This window comes from Bos javanicus, chromosome 3 (genome assembly GCF_032452875.1).
Source record: "Bos javanicus breed banteng chromosome 3, ARS-OSU_banteng_1.0, whole genome shotgun sequence".
In the NCBI taxonomy this organism is placed as follows: Eukaryota; Metazoa; Chordata; class Mammalia; order Artiodactyla; family Bovidae; genus Bos; species Bos javanicus.
In genome coordinates, this window is record NC_083870.1 from 77,200,729 (window position 1) to 77,222,487 (window position 21,759).

Sequence of the window (21,759 nt, forward strand, 5' to 3'; positions counted from 1 at the left end):
ATCTAACCTCAGTTACTTTAGTAAAAGTCCTATCTCCAAATATAGTCACCCTAGGGTTAAGGCTTCAGCATATGAATTTTGGGTGGAAGAGACATAAAAATTCAATCCATAATATCTGGTAAGTTCCTCCTAACCCTCTCAGATACAATCAAACCATATCTCCTTTAAAAAAGCCTTCCCAGACTCCTAAGGTAGGAGTTTCTTCCTGTTTCCATGTTAGTTCCTATCATGGCATGCTAATCACATTGAACAGTAATTAACAGATGTTTGTCCCTCCTTGTTAGCCCATGAAACCCTTAAAAATAGGGACAGTAGTTTATTCATTTTTTATTCCTAACACCTAGGATAATGCCTGGCACAAAGTTGGTGTTAACAAATGTTTAAGGAAGAGAGAGAGGAAAGAACCATCATGTCTTTGGAAGAAAATGTAATCTGTGTGCCAAATAACTGAATTACAAATGAACATCAAAATAGCCATCGTCCACTGGATTTGTCTCAATGATACATAAATGCAATTACCAGGCTGCTAAACTTGGCATAGTCATTAAGAGTGTCTGAGTAATGCTATCTTCCAACCTACTGGCTATATGATTTCACTGATTATTTACAGTAGCATATTTTAAATGATTCTCAATTCTTTGATGTCTCTCCTATTCCTTTTTCCTGGAATCTTGGCTAGTCTTAGGGGCAGAAGTCACCTTCTAGGGGTTTTGAGGCTGTGCCAAAAGAAGCCTTGCAGCTTCAGCTCAGGCCTCTTGGAACACTTGCTCTTGGAAGCCTGGGACACCATGGAAAAAATCAACTACTCTGAGCCCACAACATAATGAAAAAACTCACGCTGGCCTATGGAGAGGCCACACCTCATGTAAGATCCCTTATCAGGCCCCAGACATTCAAGTCATCCCAGCTGTGGTTCTAGACATCTTGGAGCAAAGCAGAGCTGACTCTGTTATGTGCTATCTAGTTTCATGACCCCAAAAAGCATGAGATAACTGTAATAATAGTGTTGGAACAGTTTTTTAAGTGGTAGAAGATGATGAAATACTTACTCCACTGAGCCTCAGTGTTCTTGATTGAAAATGGAGCTGTAGGGACTTCCCTGGTTGTCCAGAGGCTGGGACTCGATGCTTCCAACGCAGAGGCCCCAAGTTCAATCCCTGGTCAGGGAGCTGGATCCTACATGATGAAACTAAGAGTTCACATGCTGCAATGAAAGATCCCAAGTGCCACAACTAATATCTTGCACAGTGAAATAAATAAATAAATATTTTAAAAGAAGAAGAAAAAAAAATAGAGCTATATACACATTCCACCTCTTGGCACTACTGCAAGACTTAAAGAATTAGAGCTTATAAAGCATTTAAAAGAAACCTATATGCAGGTCAGGAAGCAACAGTTAGAACTGGACATGGAACAACAGACTGGTTCCAAATAGGAAAAGGAGTACATCAAGGCTGTATATTGTCACCCTGCTTATTTAACTTCTATGCAGAGTACATCATGAGAAACACTGGGCTGGAAGAAGCACAAGCTGGAATCAAGATTGCTGGGAGAAATATCAATAACCTCAGATACACAAATGACACCACCCTAATGGTAGAAAGTGAAGAGGAACTAAAGAGCCTCTTGATGAAAGTGAAAGAGGAGGGTGAAAAAGCTATCTTAAAACCCAACGTTCAAAAAACTAAAATCACAGCATTTGGTCCCATCACTTCATGGGAAATAGATGGGCAAACAGTGGAAACAGGGTCAGACTTTATTTTTTTGGGCTCCAAAATCACTGCAGATGGTGACTGCGGCCATGAAATTCAAAGACGCTTACTCCTTGGAAGGAAAGTTATGACCAACCTAGATAGCATATTGAAAAGCAGAGACATAACTTTGCCGACAAAGGTTCATCTAGTCAAGGCTATGGTTTTTCCTGTGGTCATGTATGGATGTGAGAGTTGGACTATGAAGAAAGCTGAATGCTGAAGAATTGATGCTTTTGAACTGTGGTGCTGGAGAAGACTCTTGAGAGTCTCTTGGACTGCAAGGAGATCCAACCAGTCCATTCTGAAGGAGATCAGTCCTGGGTGTTCTTTGGAAGGAATGATGCTAAAGCTGAAACTCCAGTACTTTGGCCACCTCATGTGAAGAGTTGACTCATTGGAAAAGACTCTGATGCTGGGAGGGATTGGGGGCAGGAGGAGAAGGGGACGCCAGAGGATGAGATGGCTGGATGGCATCACCAACTTGATGGATGTGAGTTTGAGTGAACTCTGGGAGTTGGTGGTGGACAGGGAGGCCTGGTGTGCTGCAATTCATGGGATGACAAAGAGTCGGACACGACTAAGTGACTAAACTGAACTGAACTGAACTGACCTGGCCCAAAGTAAGTGCTTATAAATATTAGATACTATTTTATTTTACTTTTATTATTTTGTTACATTTTTATTTCTGAAGATCAAGACTGTTTTGTTTTGGTGAAGTTAATGATTGATCAGAGCTAGGGTACATTGCAATTTTGATGAGTCTTTATGACTTTGTAGTTAGTAGGCCATATAAGTAAGGCCATCTCTTGCTAAGAGCCTGAATGTGTAGAGGGTGAGAAAACAAGCCCCTGCCCCAATTGTTGTTTAGTCGCTAAGCCATGTCCAACTCTTTTTTGATCCCACGGACTGTAGCCCACCAGTTCCTCTGTCCATGGACTTTCCCAGGCAAGAATACTGGAGTGGGTTGCCATTTCCTTCTCTAGGGGATCTTTCTGACCCAGGAATCAAACCCACATCTCCTGTATTGACAGGTGGATTCTTTACCTCTGAGCCACAAGGGAAGCTCCCTGCCCCAATTATCAACTATTAATCATTTTCCTAAGAGGTCAAGCTCTGGCTGGGACAGAGGAAAGAAGCTCCATAGCACACTTCCAAATCCTCTGTTTACTCTGCTGCCTTTTTTTTTTTTTTTTTTCTGCCTTCTCCCTCCTGGAATAATTTGACACTAATGGGCAAAGCTCTTAAGGATGGAAATCATTGGTCTTTTCTCCCTGTGAGCCTAAAATCCAGCTTCAGAGGAGGAGAAATACAAACATGACTCTAATGGACTTCCCTTGTTCTCAGTCCTTCTCATTTCAAGACAGCAGTCCCTTTGGCATCAAGGCTCCTCATTTTAGATCCATTAGTGCCGGACAAATGAGCCGTGTGGCTTCTCTCATCTCCTGCCCAGAAACCACCACACATACCTCTCTCCTGACCCCTCCCTTAGTTAACATTGTTTAACAGACTCAAGGACACATCTGTGGTTCTTTTATTCCTAGAAGAGCAAAATGTGCTAATGCTTCCTGAGCTGCCTCCTGGTTTGGTGGCAACTCAAAGCCAAGGCCAGGACTGTTTGATGCTGTCTATTTTAGGACATTACTGATAGTCTGTTACTGAAGACCTGGGCAATGAAAAGGCCCCTGGGAGCCCATGACACTCTTGTGTTCTTCACTGAGATGCCCTGTCTGGGCCCAGTCATGTGCCCTCTCCTGACTTCCCAGTGTGGCTCTGGCCTCACTGGCCTCCTTTAGGGCAGCATCAGGGCTTGAGGCCTTGGGAGGAGGGGCTGAGATACAGAAGAGGAACTGAGGAAGACTTACAGAACTAGTGCCCTAACTCAGCTAACTTATGAGGAAAAAGGAAGCATTTACAGGCTCAGCTGGATATTTAACCAGCATCTCCCCTGGTGGCTCAGACGGTAAAGTGTCTGCCCGCAGTGCGGGAGACTGGGGTTCGATCCCTGTGTCGGGAAGATCCCCTGGAGAAGGAAATGGCAACCCACTCCAGTACTCTTGCCTAGAAAATCCCATGGATGGAGGAGCCTGGCGGGCTACAGTCCATGGGGTCTCAAAGAGTCGGACACGACTGAGCAACTTCACTTCACTTTTCAGGGTAAGGGAAAGTGTATCAGTTTCAAAACTGCAGACTGGAGTCTCAGGTCCTTTCCAGGTACTAGCCCCCTGACATGAGTTAAACTAGCTCAATCTCAGCCTACTTATTTGTATAAAAGGGAATATAATATTTAGCTGAAAGGGTTATTTTGACAGCTGGATGAGATAAAGTATTACCTTTATGCAATACAACACCTAGAAGCGCATGCAGATATCCAACGTGACCAGAAAGAGTCCAGTTTCCTTGTAGCTGGGTCACAAACACATCTGGCATCCAGAGGACTCTAAACCGTTTTCCAGTCTTCCCAGCAGGTTGTATTTCAGTCCACATAGAGTTTGCTTTCTCTATTTCCTCTTTACTTCCTTTTTCTTTTCTATCCTCTGCCTTCTGGGTCCCAGCCAAGGTTAAGGTCTGTCCCTCCTAGCTGAGTCTGGGATGAGCCCCATTCCAGGTGTCTTCTGAGTGGAGCTCCTGAAATAAAACAAGACTCTCTTGTGGATCCTGACCGCCTCTCTTAGAATAGCTTTTATTTATCAATATAATGATGTTGAAAGGTCTGTCCCTACCATGGATGGGACAGATTAAAGGGACAGAGATGTACACCCTGACAAAGTTAGTGTTAAGTATTCAATAGTGACACATGGAGAAGGCAATGGCAACCCACTCCAGTGTTCTTGCCTGGAGAACCCCAGGGACGGGGGAGCCTGGTGGGCTGCCGTCTGTGGGGTCGCACAGAGTTGGACACGACTGAAGCGACAGCAGCAGCAGCAGCAGCAGTGACACTGTTTTCCTTTAATGTTTAACTAAATCTTTATCCTAAACTCTTCAGTCTCCTGATTGAGTGACCTGGGGCAAATGGCTTAACCTCTTATGCCTCAGTTTTTTCATCTGTAAAAGAGGGATAATAATAGAACCCAGGTCATAGTGCTGTTATGGGAATTAAATGAACTTACACATATAAAACTCTCAGAATGATGCCTAGCAAATTTTTAACTGTTTTGATTGTCTTATTTTGAAATAGGTTTTTATGCATGTTGATGCAATTTAAAGTTGGAGGTTCAAACAATACAGCCTCCTCTTTCTCCCTCCTTAGTCATTTGCAGATTTAAAAAGTTGTTTCACATGGTTCAAATTTTCACTTGTTAAGATGTAGGGTATCAGACTGGGAGCATAGGAGTCTGAGGTCTCTGGGCTTGGCCACTGTGTGACCTGTAGCAAGGCACCTAGCCATCTGCTCCTCCCTTCTCTCTCTCTCCTTAAAAAAGGGCAGCACTCTCAGACCAGATGACCTGTGGAGTGAATTCACCCTCAGGCCAGGAGAACAGCAGGGCCCCTTTGATATGGCATCCCTATATTTCTCCTTCACTCTGGATTCTAGGCAAGGCTGAAGGCAGCCTGTTTTCAAACTGTTTAACTCCCAAGAGAGAAGGAAAGCCTGCCTTCAAACATAGCTCACTGGCTTTCCCCAAGATAAGCACTCCCCCAGTCAAGAGTCCCTGATTATTAAACATGTCAGCATATTCTAAGAACCCAGTATAAAATAAGCAAACCAGTCCTCCGGGAAGACCTGAGGGACTGCTTTGAACCATGTGAATGAGCATTAATGCATAAATGGATACATCCTCATTAAGCTGCAGATGCCCGGAATCACTAGAATTGTGACCTCCAAGGTCCTACATCTCTGCAGATGAGGGTCACCAGGGAGATTAATTCTCTACCCTCTGCAGAATACTTGCCTCCAACATCTTTATAGTCTCATGATGATACCTGTAGAATCAAGATTTTTTTTTTCCTCCCTTTCCTTTAATCTCTCTTTCCAAGGTAGTCTTGAGTCCCTGCTATGCACTAGATACTCTGCTCACTGACAATTACATAAGGAGAATTAAGACATGCTTCTTGCTTTCACACAACTTATGTATCAGTAGGAAAAACTAAGATATAAAGAATTCTATACTATTAATACATTACCAGGCTAAATCTAGTTCCTTTGTTAACACATTAATAGCATTTAGTACTTTTCCTTAACTTCTCATAAGTTAGAAAACGTATTTGTGTTTTCTATTAACTAATATCTATTCTCCTTCACACCCTCCACAAGGTAGGCTATAATGCTTAGAGCTAATATATACTAGTACTTATTATATATAAGACACTGCTTTAAGTGTCTCATATATCAACTTTTAATGTCCACAACTACTTTAAGCTGAATGCACTAAATATTATTCTCATTTTACAAACGAGGAAACTAAGAGAAGAATGAAGAATTAAGTAACATGCCTAAAGTGACACAACTGAAAAGAGTCAGAGCCAGGTCTTAAACCTGAGCAGTCTGGCTCCAGACCTTTGCTTTCCATTACTAATCTCTGTATTAAAGGGGAGGCACTGCGGTTCTTTTTAAGGTAATAGATAAGTACATGATATAGTCTACATAAACTTTCCTGTAAAACTAATAAATCTTGTTAATGCAGGTAAACTTCATTCAGAAAAAAAAATCCAGTACATCGTGCATCGAACCTGGACTGGCAACACTGGGACGACCCAGAGGGATGGTACGGGGAGGGAGGAGGGAGGAGGGTTCAGGATGGGGAACACATGTATACCTGTGACGGATTCATGTTGATATATGGCAAAACCAATACAATATTGTAAAGTTAAAAAATACAAAAAAAAAAAAAAACGTAAAAAAGAAAGAAAGAAAGAAAGAAAATCCATTCATACAGAGTCCCTAGTGTCAAATGCCAGTAAGTGAGATACTGGGTTGTATACAAAAGAGGAAGAAGACGAAAGAAACTGCAGCACCTAGATTAGACTAAGGAAAAGAACATAACACTACAAAGCAAGTCTTTCTGTAGAACTGAGAAATGTTCTTATCCTAGAAACAAAGGACTATCCATTTTCAGATTTCTGACTTGATCTAAATTTGTAATTGTGAAAACCAAGAAAAATGGCCTCCTATTTCTTACAGAAAGAGCCCCACCCTGACTGCTATAACAATTCTTTCATCTCTGGGCAGCAGGCATTTCTCTGGTAAACACTTATCATCTCATCAATTAAAACAGCAAAATCCCCATCAAAAATAAAAGTTTCCTTTGTACAACTGTGTAATTTAAAGACCCACTAGGTTTCAAAACTATTTAATTGTTCTCTGCCTTTTGAAAGTATAACATGAAGACTTTTTATCTTGATGCATTAAATTCCTGTTGGTAATTTAAAGCATGAGATCACACCAATTAGATTTTGACCCCAGCTCTCTTACTAATTATCTACAGAGATTTGGACACATAATTTAGCCTCTCTTGGTCTCAGTTTACTTAGCTGCAAAATTAGGAGACCAAATTAGATGGTTTTTAAGAGTCTTTCACTCTTCTCTGACATTCTGAGATTTGGTGATATATTTTTATATCAGTCTGTTTATGTCTTTGTATAATGTTTTATTTCCATTCAGTGATGTTAGAAAATACTGATGTTTGACTCCAGTTCAAATTCTTTCCATGTGTATTTACTATTAACAAAAACATTAAATTCATTCAGAAAATAAATTGGGAGTTAGGGAGTTAGTTCAACAGAGTACAGTGGTTCTCAGAGCATCAGTAAATGGGTGGGACATCTGTTATAGAGATTGCTAGTGTTTACAAGCACCAGGGCCCTGCTTTTCCTCTGGGCACATGACTAGACCACATCCTACAGTTAGTTGAGGCCATTTGTCTACATTTCTACCAAGAGACTGTGAGCCTATGTGACATGAGGTACTTCTGGGCCTGAAATATAAAAACCTCCTTCATGCATTCCTGGTTCTTCTTCCCCATCCACTAGCTAAATAGACACAATTTGAAAAGTGGAAAGAGGAACACAAACTCAAGACAAAAGCAGCCAATGTTCCTGAAAGACCACATATAGCAGAACATGATTCGATTGTTTCATGAAAGAAAAATATTTATTGTGTTATACCACTGAATTCTGGGCAACAGCCTATTCAAACCAATAACTCATCCTTTTAGATTTTTATCCAGGTGAAACTGAGTTATGATGAGCATCTGGCTAAACCTTGAAGGGAGGCAGTCTCACAAAATGGTTAGTCTGGAGAGTGTTTGTGGCAAGGAGAAAAGAATATTTTTGCTGGGTATCTTGCATCTCTCTCCCTTGCTTGCCCTATGCCGCTACTGTTTAAATACCTTGTCATCTTATACAAAGGTCACCCTGGTCTTGCCAGTGGTCCCTTCCAGCACGTCCCTACAAAACTCCACTTCTGCCTCTCCCTATCCAAGTCACTCCATTATCCAAATCTCCTCTCTAGTAAATGCAGCTTAGCCACTCTTCATTCATTTTTTTATTTGTTATTTTTAATAGTATTACTTCTAAAACATTTTCAGTTTTCTAATCTATCACATTATTGACTAATCTTTCATCCCAGTCAAAACTGAAAGCTGTTTAAGAAAAGAAAACTGTCTGCGAATTGATCTGTTTCTCCTTGGTGTTCATCAAGGAGAACATGTATTTTGCTTCATGTATTTTGAAGCTTTGTCATTACGCGCTTATGTGTTTAAGATTGCTATATCTTCCTATTGGAATGACCCCATTATTCTTCTGAAATGACATTCATTATTCCTTACAATATTCTTTGCTCTGAAATTCACTTTGCCTCGACCGCCTGGAATCTCTTTAAAGGGAGTAAGCTGGGACAACCACAAAGTTTGCCCCATTTGTTTCCTGTCTTTCAGAAGTTATTGTCCTTTGCTGCTTGTTGCCCAGTGTCTGAAAAACTATTGCCTCTTGTATTTGAGCCAGTTTTGGGTTGTTTCAACCAGGAGGGTAAATCTGGTCCCTGTTAACTCAATCTTGCCCTGAAGGGAAAGTCACTCATGCTTTTATACATTATCTCATTTTGATCCTCATAGAATCTTATGAAATGAATCTTATTATCCTTTTTTATAGTATTAAAAAAAAACTGAGTCTCAGTGAGGTTATATAAATAGTCTAAAGTTACACAGCAAAACTAGTTGAAATATATGGGATAGGTCAAGATTTGGGTGATATGGGCATATATTTTTGGAAACTAAAATTAGGAACATGCCATAGATGTTCTTTTAATTATTTTTGAACTTATTTACATGATAAATCTCACAAAGATTTATAAAATCAAAATACATTTAAGTACATGTGTAGTAATTTGCCTTACTTGACAACAGCTGCAGTATATGAAATGAGGTCTATCTCGGAAAATCTGGGCTACAACTTCAAAGTATTAATATTTGATGGGAAGGGTGATGAAATATTATAGCCAGTGGGATTGGACAAAGGATAAAAGTTATTAACATTATTTCGGTAGGAATTGGACCTGCCATATTTTAAAAATATCTTTCAAACCAGGAATCCTGAAGCAGATGTCTTTAGTATTCATGGAAGAGGTTAAAAGAAACAACAGAAGTGTTTTTAATCCCCTGTTTTCTTTTGCCTGTTGGAATGAAATGGAAGTAAATAGTCAGGAATGGCTTGGGAGGGGCCACGCAAAGAGATGATCCAATTTATGTCAAAAACATAGTCTTAGGCTCACATCCCTCAATTTAGCAAAGTTCTCCAGTAGGCTCAGTGGGAACGGCAGGAAATCCTAGTTCAAAAGTTCTTTCTTTTTTTAAAGTACCTATCATGGTGGCTGGCACATCAGATGCCCTTTAGCAAATCAAATGTGCATTCCATCCTTTCTCTCCAATCAGAATAGATCAGACCAAACACTATCTCTGTCACAAAGGAAGCAGCAACTCAAGAACACCCAGGCAAGGCTGGATAAGGAGGGTTAATTTGTTTTTATCTTGGAGATCCTTCTATTGACACTAATTAATCTCATCCCTAAACTTGGAGGGCTAGCAAACCTCTTTTAAAGTAGCAGCAACATAACACTCCCTAAATGGAATTTTAACTAATATATAATAATTACTCTTATCATAATAGCATCTCTTTACCACATTTAGAAGAGAACCCTGTCCGTCTGCCATAAGTGGTGTTATTAGAGGGAAGAGAGTGTTTTTCCTGTCCATTCATGCTCCAGCTGTCATTTAGCTGCATTCTGTAGGGACAATGATCCTCGCTTTTCATAGAGTACAGATAGAAATGCAGAACTGCAGCATACAGAGATTCTACTGTCTGCCATAGAATTCTAGTCAACCTTATTTCTTTGAAAATGCATAATATTTCTGAGCTGAATGAAAACTTTCTTTAAAAAGAAAACTGATTTCTCAGTCTACTGTAGCCCAGAAAGAGCGACCAGATACAGAGAGCTGCCACCGCAGACCTGGCCTTTAGATAAAATGCCTTTTTCGTTTATTGAATGCAAAGAGAATTTTTGCATGAACCAAAACTTAGTTGCACAAAAATCTAATTGGAGAGCCCATGTTGCCCTTGAATAGCAGGAAAACATCTGCTTAGACCCAGACTCTCTGCAGTTTGCTGAAGTAGAAAAACCATGGGCTTTAGCACCATATAGCTTCTGCGTCTCTTCAGTCGTGTCTAACTCTGTGCGACCCCAGAGACGGCAGCCCACCAGGCTCCTCCATCCCTGGGATTCTCCAGGCAAGAACACTGGAGTGGGTTGCCATTTCCTTCTCCAAGCACCATATAGACCTGTGTTCAAATTTTAAACTGCCATGGAGGAACACAGCCTCAAAGGCAGTGCTGTGCAATACAACTTTTGCCATCATATTAGGTTGGTGGAAAAAGTAATTGAGGTTTCAGACCATGAATTTTAAATTATTATAACTAGGCTCAGACACATCTTTATTAATAAAAATAGGAACCCATTAAAATCAACACATTTTTGCTAATAAGAAATGTTTATTTATTCCTGTATAAAAATCCACATTTTGGTATTTGATGAACTCTTGGAAAGCATTTTCTGCCTCTTGCTGATTGTGGAAGCATTTTCCCTGCAAAAAGTTGTTGGGATACTTGAAGAAGTGGTAGTCAGTTGGCGAGAGGTCAGGTGAATATGGCAGATGAGGCAAGACTTCGTGGCCCAATTCGTCCAGCTTTTAAAACGTTCATTGTGCAGCGTGCAGTTGGACGTTGTCATGGAGAAGAACTGGGCTCTTTCTGTTGACCAATGCCAGCTGCAGGTGTTTCAGTTTTCCATGTATCTCATTGATTTACTGAGCATACTTCTAGATGTAATGGTTTCAGCAGGATTCACTGTAGTGGGTCAGATGGGCAGCAGACCACCAAACAGTGGCCATGACCTCTTTTTGGTGCAAGTTTGGCCTTGGGAAGTGCTTTGGAGCTCCTTCTCAGTCCAACTACTGCACTGGTTGTCGCCGGTTGTCATAAAAATCCACTTTTTGTCACACATCACAATCTTATCAAGAAATGGTTCATTGCTGTCGCATAGAATAAGAGGAGACAACACTTGAAAATGACAATTTTTTTGATTTGCTGTCAGCTCATGTGGCACCCACTTATCGAGCTTTTTCACCTTTCCAATTGCTTCAAATGCTGAATGCCCATTGAATGGTTGGCAATGAGCTCTTGGGCAACTTCCTTTTTTTCAGGGATATTTATTTTATTTTTAATTAATTTATTTATTTTAATTGGAGGGTAATTACTTTACAATATTGTAGTGGTTTTTGCCATACATTGACATGAATCAGTCATGGGTGTACATATTTTCCCCATCCTGAACCCCCCTCCCACCTCCTTCTCACCCCATCCCTCAGGGTCATCCCAGTATACTGACCCTGAGCACCCCTGTCTCATGCATTGAACCTGGACTGGTGATCTATTTCACATATGGTAATATACATGTTTCAATACTATTCTCTCAAATCATCCCACCCATGCCTTCTCCCATAGAGTCCAAAAGTCTGTTCTTTATATCTGTCTCTTTTTCTATCTCGCATATAGGGTCATTGTTACCATCTTTCTAAATTCCATATATATACGTTAGTATACTGTATTGGTGTTTTTCTTTCTGACTTACTTCACTCTGTATAATAGGCTCCAATTTCATCCACCTCATTAGAACTGATTCAAATGCATTCTTCTTAATAGCTGAGTAATATTCCATTGTGTATATGTACCACAGCTTTCTTATCCATTCATCTGGTAATGGACATCTAGATTGCTTCCATGTCCTAGCGATGAACATTGGGGTACAAGTGTCTCTTTCAATTCTGGTTTCCTCAGTGTGCATGCCCAGCAGTGGCATTGCTGGGTCATATGGCAGTTCTATTTCCAGTTTTTTAAGGAATCTCCACACTGTTCTCCATAGTGGCTGTACTAGTTTGCATTCCCACCAACAGTGTAAGAGGGTTCCCTTTTCTCCACACCCTCTTCAGCATTTATTGTTTGTAGACTTTTTGATAGTAGCCATTCTGACCAGCGTGAGATGGTACCTTGTTGTGGTTTTGATTTGCATTTCTCTGATAATGAGTGATGTTGAGCATCTTTTCATGTGTTTGTTAGCCATCTGTATGTCTCCTTTGGAGAAATGTCTGTTTAGTTCTTTGTCTCTTGAGCAACGTCTTGTGTGGTTGTAAGAAGATTAGCCTCAATGACTATTCTCAATTGGTTGGACTTTTTGAACCACCACTGCACTGTACGTGCATTAGTGGTTCCTAGGCCAAATGCATTGATGATGTTGTGAGTTGTCTCTACTGCTTTATGACCCATTTTGAACTCAAATAAGAAAATCACTTGAATTTGCTTTTTGTCTAACATCATTTCCCTAGTCTAAAATAAATATAAAATAAGCAGCAAGTCATAAGGCAATAGCAAAAAAAAAAAAAAAACATAAACTGAGAAATGCATATTAAAATAATGTATGACATAACCACATTTACTTAAGAATGTATTCTAATATCAAACAGCAAAGTTCAACAATGCAAAACTGTAATTACTTTTGCACCAAGATAATAGAAATCTTCTGTGTCTGTGCTGTCCAATAGAATAGCCATTAGCTACATGTAACTTTTGACCACTTGAAATCTGGCCAGTGAGACTGAATTTTAAAATATTCTTAAATTTTTAATTCATTTAAATTAAAATAGTCACATGGGGTTAGTGGCTACTCTACCGGAAAGCACATCTCTAAGATAAGAACAAATTGTTGCGTCATCTTGCACCTCCTACCATTAACAAAGACTTATACCTACCAGCACTAAGTTGGCCTCTTTGGGTGTTGGAGGCAACATACACTGCACTCAGGAACATTGCTCCATCCCATTTATCAGGTTACTTATAAGACGATTTCACATGGAACTCAGAGCAAGAGAGCGGTTCATAGCAAGTTGAGGCTGTGAATCCAAGTCCATTTAGCCATAAACTAAAGGCAATATTGGTAAAAGAGTGCTCAGTGGAGAACCTAGCATGTGTCAATAGGAAAGTTGCTACATTGTCTCCAATTAGAACTTGAGAATAAGGTCATGGCTTTTGCAACAGAGAACAACTTTCTATTTGAAAATCAACAGCTGGAATCCTACTGGACCCAGGAGGGACTGAGTACTGATATCAAAGACTGTGTGACCAGAGCTGCCCATTACATGCTAGATATTGTTTAATTCACCATAGCATAAATTCAAGCAGGTGCAACACAATTCATTATTCCATGTAAATGGTACAATAGAGCTTGGGCTTAAGTGACTTGAAAAGGCACAAGTACATTGCATAAACAGCTCAGACTTCCCCATTATCTATCCCCATTGAATCAATGCCTCTTCTAAAACTCAAATCTGTAGTTCATAGGGGGATATCCTACAAGCAATTGTCACAAGAGAGAACTGGGGCTTAGTTCACAGATGGATTGGCATAATATGTTAACACTGACTGAAAATGGACAACTGCCATTACAATTCCACTCAGGTATTTCTAGAGGACAGTGGTAAAGAGAAATTCTCCCAGTGGGCAGATCTATTAGCAGTACACTTGGTCATCCAGGGCTAATGGAGGGAGATGTAGCTTGAGGTATTTAGACTCCTGGTAAATGGTTGCATGACTTGGCTAGTTGTTGAGGGGCCTAGAACAAATAACACTGGAAGTTTTAAGACTAGTAGTTCTGGGGATGAGATATGTAAACAAATCTATAAAAGTAGTCACAAAGTGTGCAGATCTTTGTGTCTTACAAAAATGCTCATTAGAAAGTATTCCCTGCAGAGGAAGCTTTCAACAGTTAAGCGAACAGAATGACTTTCTAAAGATGTCGTTTTTTTCCTTTCCTTAGCAACCTAAAGCCTCATGTATGGGCCAATTGACAGAATGGCCATATGGAGGGATGAAGACATCGAATGGGTCTAACAGCATGTACTTCTAATCAAGACCGACATAGCTGCTGCCATGGCGAATATCCACCCAGTTTCTTAGAAGAAGAGACCAAATCTCAACCATCAATATGGCACCATCCCTTGAGGCAACCTCAATTTAAGCAGTAGGTCAATTATAATGTGCCAGTTCAACCATGAAAAGGGCAATGATTTTATCTCTCTGGAATAGAAATCTACTAAAGATGTTAGCTTTTCTTCCCTTGCACTTTCCTCAGCACCACTATCTAGCTAGCTCACAGGATGCCTGATCTATTAGCATCACATTCCATACAACATTTCCTTTCAGCAAGATCCCTTTTGATGCCAAAGGAAGTGCTACTATAGATGCAAAACTGCAAGAATCACTGGTCTTCAATGTACATCCTTCATCAAGAGCAGCTATCTAAAAGAACATTTGAAAGCCTTGTTGGAGTTTCAACTAAGGCACCAACTCAGGATTGACTGCTCTCCTGTAGGATGAAGGGTTCAGTTCAGTTCAGTTCAGTTCAGTTGCTCAGTCGTGTCCGACTCTCTGTTACCCCATGAATCGCAGCACGCCAGGCCTCCCCGTCCATCACCAACTCCTGGAGTTCACCCAGACTCATGTCCATCGAGTCAGTGATGCCATCCAGCCATCTCATCCTCTGTTGTCCCCTTCTCCTCCTGCCCCCAATCCCTCCCAGCATCAGAGTCTTTTCCAATGAGTCAACTCTTCGCATCAGGTGGCCAAAGTACTGGAGTTTCGGTTTTAGCATCATTCCTTCCAAAGAAGTCCCAGGGCTGATCTCCTTCAGAATGGACTGGTTGGATCTCCTTGCAGTCCAAGGCACTCTCAAGAGTCTTCTCCAACACCACAGTTCAAAAGCATCAATTCTTCGGCACTCAGCCTTCTTCACAGTCCAACTCTCACATCCATACATGACCACAGGAAAAACCATAGCCTTGACTAGACGGACTTTTGTTGGCAAAGTAATGTCTCTGCTTTTCAATATGCTGTCTAGGTTGGTCATAACTTTCCTTCCAAGGAGTAATCGTCTTTTAATTTCATGGCTGCAATCACCATCTGCAGTGATTTTGGAGCCCCAAAAAATAAAGTCTGACACTGTTTCCACTGTTTCCCCATCTATTCCCCATGAAGTGATGGGACCAGATGCCATGATCTTAGTTTTCTGAATGTTGAGCTTTAAGCCAACTTTTTCACTCTCCATTTTCACTTTCATCAAGAGGCTTTTTAGTTCCTCTTCAGTTTCTGCCATAAGGGTGGTGTCATCTGCATATCTGAGGTGATTGATATTTCTCCCGGCCATCTTGATTCCAGATTCTGTTTCTTCCAGTCCAAGATGAAGGGTATGTGATGCTAAATGGTAGATACATGGTAATGCTTTATCCTAAATAGTAAGAATAAATGGCTCTGGGAAGCACAGGATCAAAATACAAATGGGTTCTTTCACAATAATTCCTAAAACTCTCAGAATTTGTACTTTCTGATCTTAGGTTCTACAGGATTAGAGACAGTGGTTCCTGGGGATCAGATAGCTAGAGTGGAATGGAAGGGTACTTCTATCAAATGACACAGAAAATTTCCTATTGAACTCGAAGGTAGGACCTACCTGTTCACTTTGAACTCTTTATACCAAGAAACATCAGGCAAAGAAAGATATTAATATCTTGTCAAGGGTTACTGATCCTCATTATCATGTGAAGAAATCCAGAATTGCTGCTATACGATAGGAATAAAAAAGGATATTTCAGCAACCCAGGAATTCACTGAGGTATCTTTTGGTTGTTTCATACCTGGCAAATGATCAGCTGTAGCACCATAGCCTGATAAAGGCAAGGCCATCATGAATACATCATGAATACCTTCAGAATGAGGTCACTCCAGCAGGCAAGCAACTGAAAGGGAGAGAATTCTGGAATAGATGGTGAAAAAAGGAGATTATATTTATTATACCCTTGGAATCAGTTGAAGCTGACAGCATGTTGTCCCTACCAAAACAAGAAAGAAAAATGAAAGAGAGAGAGGTCTCTTAATTCAGAATGGTAGCTAGATATAATGAGAGCACATGACTTGAACTGAATAGAGCATGAGGGTGGATTGTATCATATTATACTTCTGGTTGCTTCAGATTCTCTTGATCTGTTTCTATCATTGCCACACTTGTTTCTGTCTTGTTCCAACACCAATAGCCACAGTACTGACAAACTCTGGTTGGAGACTGACTCATTTCATGTGGGCACAACCTAACTGCCTTGCTAAGTAACACATATGATTAACTCAGAAGTATTAAAAAACAAATGTCCTAGGGAGTAAGCATTTGATCAATAAGAAATGGGAGCTAATGAATAAATTCTCCTTCCTTCCCTTCCTGGAAGGACTGACTTGAGAAGCAATTGTTTTTCTGATCTCTTAGAAGAAAGTCCCATGGATCAGGTAACATTGTCACTTGATACCACGCATGGCCAGCTTGATAATGCACCTTTTTATTGGCTCTTACCCCACTTTCCCTCTTGTGCTCTCCTTCTTCCTCAGATCTAATGCCCAGAATTAGAAGAACCCATGCCAAGGGAGAATGGAATTACTGAGATTTTCTTGAAAAAAAAAAAAAACAGGTTTATAAAAAGAGGGGGCTATGTTTAAACATCTTAAGAAAAGAGTTAATAGGCATCTTTTTGCCACTTCAGGAGGACAGCATAACAAACTTACTGTTTGGCTGTCAATTACAGCACATCCATCCTTTAAACCTAACCTAAGTCCAGCAGCAGCACCAGCAGGCACATAGAGATACCCAGAAGAGACGAGGGCCATAAAGAAAAGGAAATTAATATTAATTAAGCACTTTGACACATATCTGGTCTCATCACTTCACGCCAAATAGATGGAGAAACAGTGGAAACAGTGACTGACTTTATTTCTGGGAGTTCCAAAATCACTGCAGATGGTGACTTCAGCCATGAAATTAAAAGACGCTTACTCCTTGGAAGGAAAGTTATGACCAACCTAGACAGTATATTAAAAAGCAGAGACATTACTTTGCCAACAAAGGTCCATCTAGTCAAACCTACAGTTTTTCCAGTGGTCATGTATGGATGTGAGAGTTGGACTATAAAGAAAGCTGAGTGACAAAGAATTGATGCTTTTGAACTGTGGTGTTGGAGAAGACTCTTGAGAGTCCCTTGGACTGCAAGGGGATCCAACCAGTCTATCCTAAAGGAGATAAGTCCTGAATGTTCACTGGAAGGACTGATGTTGAAGTTGAAACTCCAATACTTTGGCCACCTGATGTGAAGAACTGACTCATTGGAAAAGACCCTGATGCTGGGAAAGATTGAAGGCAGGAGAAGGGGATGACAGAGGATGAGATGGTTGAATGGCATCACCAACTCGATGGACACGAGTTTGGGTAAACTCCGGGAGTTGGTGATGGACAAGGAGTACTGGCATGCTGTGGTCCATGGTGTCACAAAGAGTTGGACATGACTGAGTGACTGAACTGAACTGATGACACATATACTCCATATATTATCTCATCCAATCTTCATAGGATGGTAGCATTTTATCTTTATTTTACAGATGAAGGAATATAAGTTCAGATAAAATTCAGTTCAGTCGCTCAGCTGTGTCCAACTTGTTGCGACCCCATGGACTGCAGCACACCAGGCCTCCCTGTCCATCACCAACTCCCAGAGTTTACCCGAACTCATGTCCATTGAGTCGGTGATGCCAGTATGAAAATTTCAGATTAATACTACCCAATTACCAAATGACTGGGAATCAAACTCAATTTTTTTTCACTAATGCACTTTCTTCATATTAGATTTCTTTATTGTGAACCAGACTTGTATTTAGATATTACTGTCTTTGTGACCTCGTTGGACTTAGAGAAAAAGAATGTTGGTATTTAGGGAGAAAAAAAAAAAACCCACAAATCATCTTGGCTAAATCATAAGTTAAATACAATTGTATGTAAAGGAGGAAAAAAATAAAAGAACAGAAAGTCAGAATCTTGAATTACATTTGTCCAGACCAAAGTTTTACAACGTGATACAGAATATATATGTATCAAAAAAATTGGATGTGTTACAAATTTTTGATCAATATGCCAATATATTTTGTCTCTCACTAAAATACTCTATTTGACAATGCCTGTCAGATTAAGTATTGCATTCAGTGGGTTGTGCAACATGACACAGCGATACAGGGCAGAGCAAAACTTCCTGTGAACCAGGAAGGATTGTATTGCAGATTCAAGCAGATGCTAAGGAAAAAAATGTTTATGAAACACCTGAGAACACTGTCCTCTGTGTATATAAGAAAGAGTAGTCAAGATAGTCAGTATTTCTATCAAACAGCAACAGTGGTGCTGTGAGACCAAAAAACCCTAAAATCTGAGACAACATTATTTTCTGTAATTCCAACCAATCAGTAATTGCTGCTGACTTGTTTACTGTTGCCAAATGAGTCTTTTAGTTGAGTCACTGAAAATACATTGAACATGAAAAGTGTGAGAACTATTGTTCCAAGAAACCTATTTACTTGACCAGACTTGCCACCCTACCTAAGCTGAGAAACAAATGGGAAATTGCTAGTTCAAGCAATTCATTGTGTTGAAAAAGCACTTTTCCCCACCAGTACAACCAAAATGAAGACCAGTGATATAGAGACCCACATTCATGGAAACTTCTGTCAGAATCAGCAGTATCTCTTTAAGACAGGTGACCCATCTGGACCCAAATGGCACAGAACACATGAAGGGGAGAAGACTTCATTCACTGAGAAGTATTTAGGATGCAGAAGAGCTAAAAATGAAATTCCTTGAGCCCTGGGCAGGAATCACAGCATGCATTAGAAAGGACCAGATAGAGCTGAGAAAGAAAGACATGAGTTTGTTTTGGCCTGCCTCTTCTTCCTCCATATTTTGGCACATGAAGGAAGCCTGTAAAATAGAAAGAGTTTTTTCAGCAAGTGGCAGATGCCATATCTGCTGAAGAATGGAGGTGAAGGTAGCCCCCCAAAGCCCCAGAGTGGCTCTGAATAGTCAGGCAGAGACTGAGTAGTCCGGTACTGGTACTCCAGGCCAGCTAGAGCTCTTTCAGGAGATTCAGCTCCAAGTTTTCTTTACAAGATTTAACCATATGGAGACAAGTTTCACTGGCTAAGATCCCTTCTTTCCCATTTTATAAAGATTTGATGACAACTCAATATGCAATTCTGGCTTCCACACTTGGCTCCTGATGGTGTCCTGAAAATAGCAACCAACATCTGAAGGTGGGTTGGTGAAAATGACATGAATGGAAGGGCCACAGGGCACTGGATGAAAACCATAACTCCACCACTTACTGTTCAGATAACAACTCTCTGAGCTATGGATTAATCCCAGTTAAATAGGAAAATGATACCTGCATTACAAGAGTGTTATGAGAATGATATTGTGTACTGGTTCCAGCTCTTAGATGGAGTTGGTACTCAATAAATGTTAATTCCCTTGTCCTGACTTCAGTTAAATTCAATGTCTTCTTTAATCCTCACATCTCTATCAGGAATGCAGTCAGGTACCATCTATAGGTAATAGGCCAGAGAAACTGAGTCTGACAATGTGCCTAAAGGCTGATGGCTGGGAAATAATAGAATTAAGAGGTATCTCCACATCTTTTAAAAATTCCTAATATGTTTGCTCCTTTTGTTCTAAGTCACAAGTTTTTATTCATTTATTCATTCATTCAACAAACATTTATTTGTTCAGTGCGTAAGACATACCAGATTTAGAATATTTTAACATTTTACGTATTTATGTATTTATTTTACTTTACAATATTGTATTGGTTTTGCCATACATCAACATGAATCTGCCACGGGTGTACACATGTTCCCCATCCTGAACCCTCCTCCCTCCTCCCTCCCCATACCATCCCTCTGGGTCATCCCAGTGCACCAGCCCAAGCTTCCTGTATCCTACATTGAACCTGGACTGGCAATTCATTTCACATATGATATTATACATGTTTCAATGCCATTCTCCCAAATCATCCCACCCTCGCCCTTTCCCACAGAGTCCAAAAGACTATTCTATACATCTGTGTCTCTTTTGCTGTCTTGCATACAGGGTTATCGTTACCATCTTTCTAAATTCCATATATATGCATTAGTATACTGTATTGATGTTTTTCTTTCTGGCTTACTTCAGTCTGTATAATAGGCTCCAGTTTCATCTACCTCATTAGAACTGATTCAAATGTATTCTTTTTAATGGCTGAGTAATACTCCACTGTGTATGTACCACAGCTTTCTTATCCATTCATCTGCCAATGGACATCTAGGTTGCTTCCATGTCCTGGTTATTGTAAACAGTGCAGCGATGAACACTGGGGTACTCATGTCTCTTTCAATTCTGGTTTCCTCGGTGTGCATGCCAAGCAGTGGGTTTGCTGGGTTGTATGGCAGTTCTATATCCAGTTTTTTAAGGAATCTCCACACTGTTCTCCATAGTGGCTGTACTAGTTTGCATTCCCACCAACAGTATAAGAGGGTTCTCTTTTCTCCATACCCTTTCCAGCATTTATTGCTTGTAGACCTTTGGATCGCAGCCATTCTGACTGGCATGAAGTGGTACCTCATTGTTGAAATTAAGGACTGAAAAAACCAACAAATCTCTTTTCTTGTAGACCTTATATTATAGTAAAAGGAGCCAGATAACAAATATAAAACATGTACAAAGGTGACAATGCTAGAAGGGAATACAGTGAAGTAGAGGACTGGAGGGCTGAGTACATGTATGCACTAAATAAAGAGGCTGGTCGGGAAGGTGGTCCAATAAGTTGACCGTGGAACAGAACTGAAGGAGTCAGAAGTGAGCTACAGATATCTGAGGGAAGAGTGTTTCGGAAAACAGAACCACCAAGTACACAGGTCCTGAGGTAGCAGCATGCTGCTTTTGTCAAAGGAATATCAGAGATATTGTGGCTGCAATGGAGTGAGGGGAACAAGGAGCAGTGGTGGGATATGAAATGAAAGAAGCATGTGGGGGGCGGCTTTACACAGGGCTTCCTAGTTGATGGTTAACTCTTTGAATTTTACTCCGAGTAAGATGGGAAGCCAGTGAATGTGTTGAACAGAGAAGTAACATGATCTTAAGTTTTTACAGAGCTCACTCTGCTGGGGGACAAGGGGAAAACATGAAACCATTCATTAATTCAGGGGAGTGATGAGGATGGATGGTTTGTGTAGGATAGTAGTGGTGCAGGTGATGAGAGGTGGTCTGGTTTTGTATATATTATAAAATGCGTTCCAAAGAAATTGTTCATGGAAGAATTTGAGTGTGAGAGACAGAGAGAGAGACGTCAAAGATAATGTCAAGACTTTGTTGTTACTTTTAAACACCATAGAAAATCACCAGTGATTGCTAAAGTGTCGGTCTTTACAAGTAACCGTGAATTAGTCATTTTACCTCTCTAGATTTAGCTTCTTCATTAGCAAATGTCTCATGAGTCTTACGATGGGTCCAGAGGCAGCACCCTTCCTTCCAACATCCTTTCCTTCCAGCACCTTTTGAAGGCCTCAAATTTAATCTGAG

At 40.4% G+C, this 21,759-nt stretch overlaps 1 long non-coding RNA gene across 1 annotated transcript in view; it reads right to left on the minus strand.

Annotated features, from left to right (window-relative positions):
* Positions 1-21,759, minus strand: part of LOC133244438 (uncharacterized) — a 134,101-nt gene that overhangs the window by 79,034 nt on the left and 33,308 nt on the right. The window contains exons 3-4 of the long non-coding RNA XR_009735405.1: positions 4,085-4,379; positions 1,050-1,176 (exon numbers count right to left, since the gene is read on the minus strand). This is a non-coding gene — a long non-coding RNA (uncharacterized LOC133244438). The remainder of the gene's footprint in view (positions 1-1,049; positions 1,177-4,084; positions 4,380-21,759) is intronic.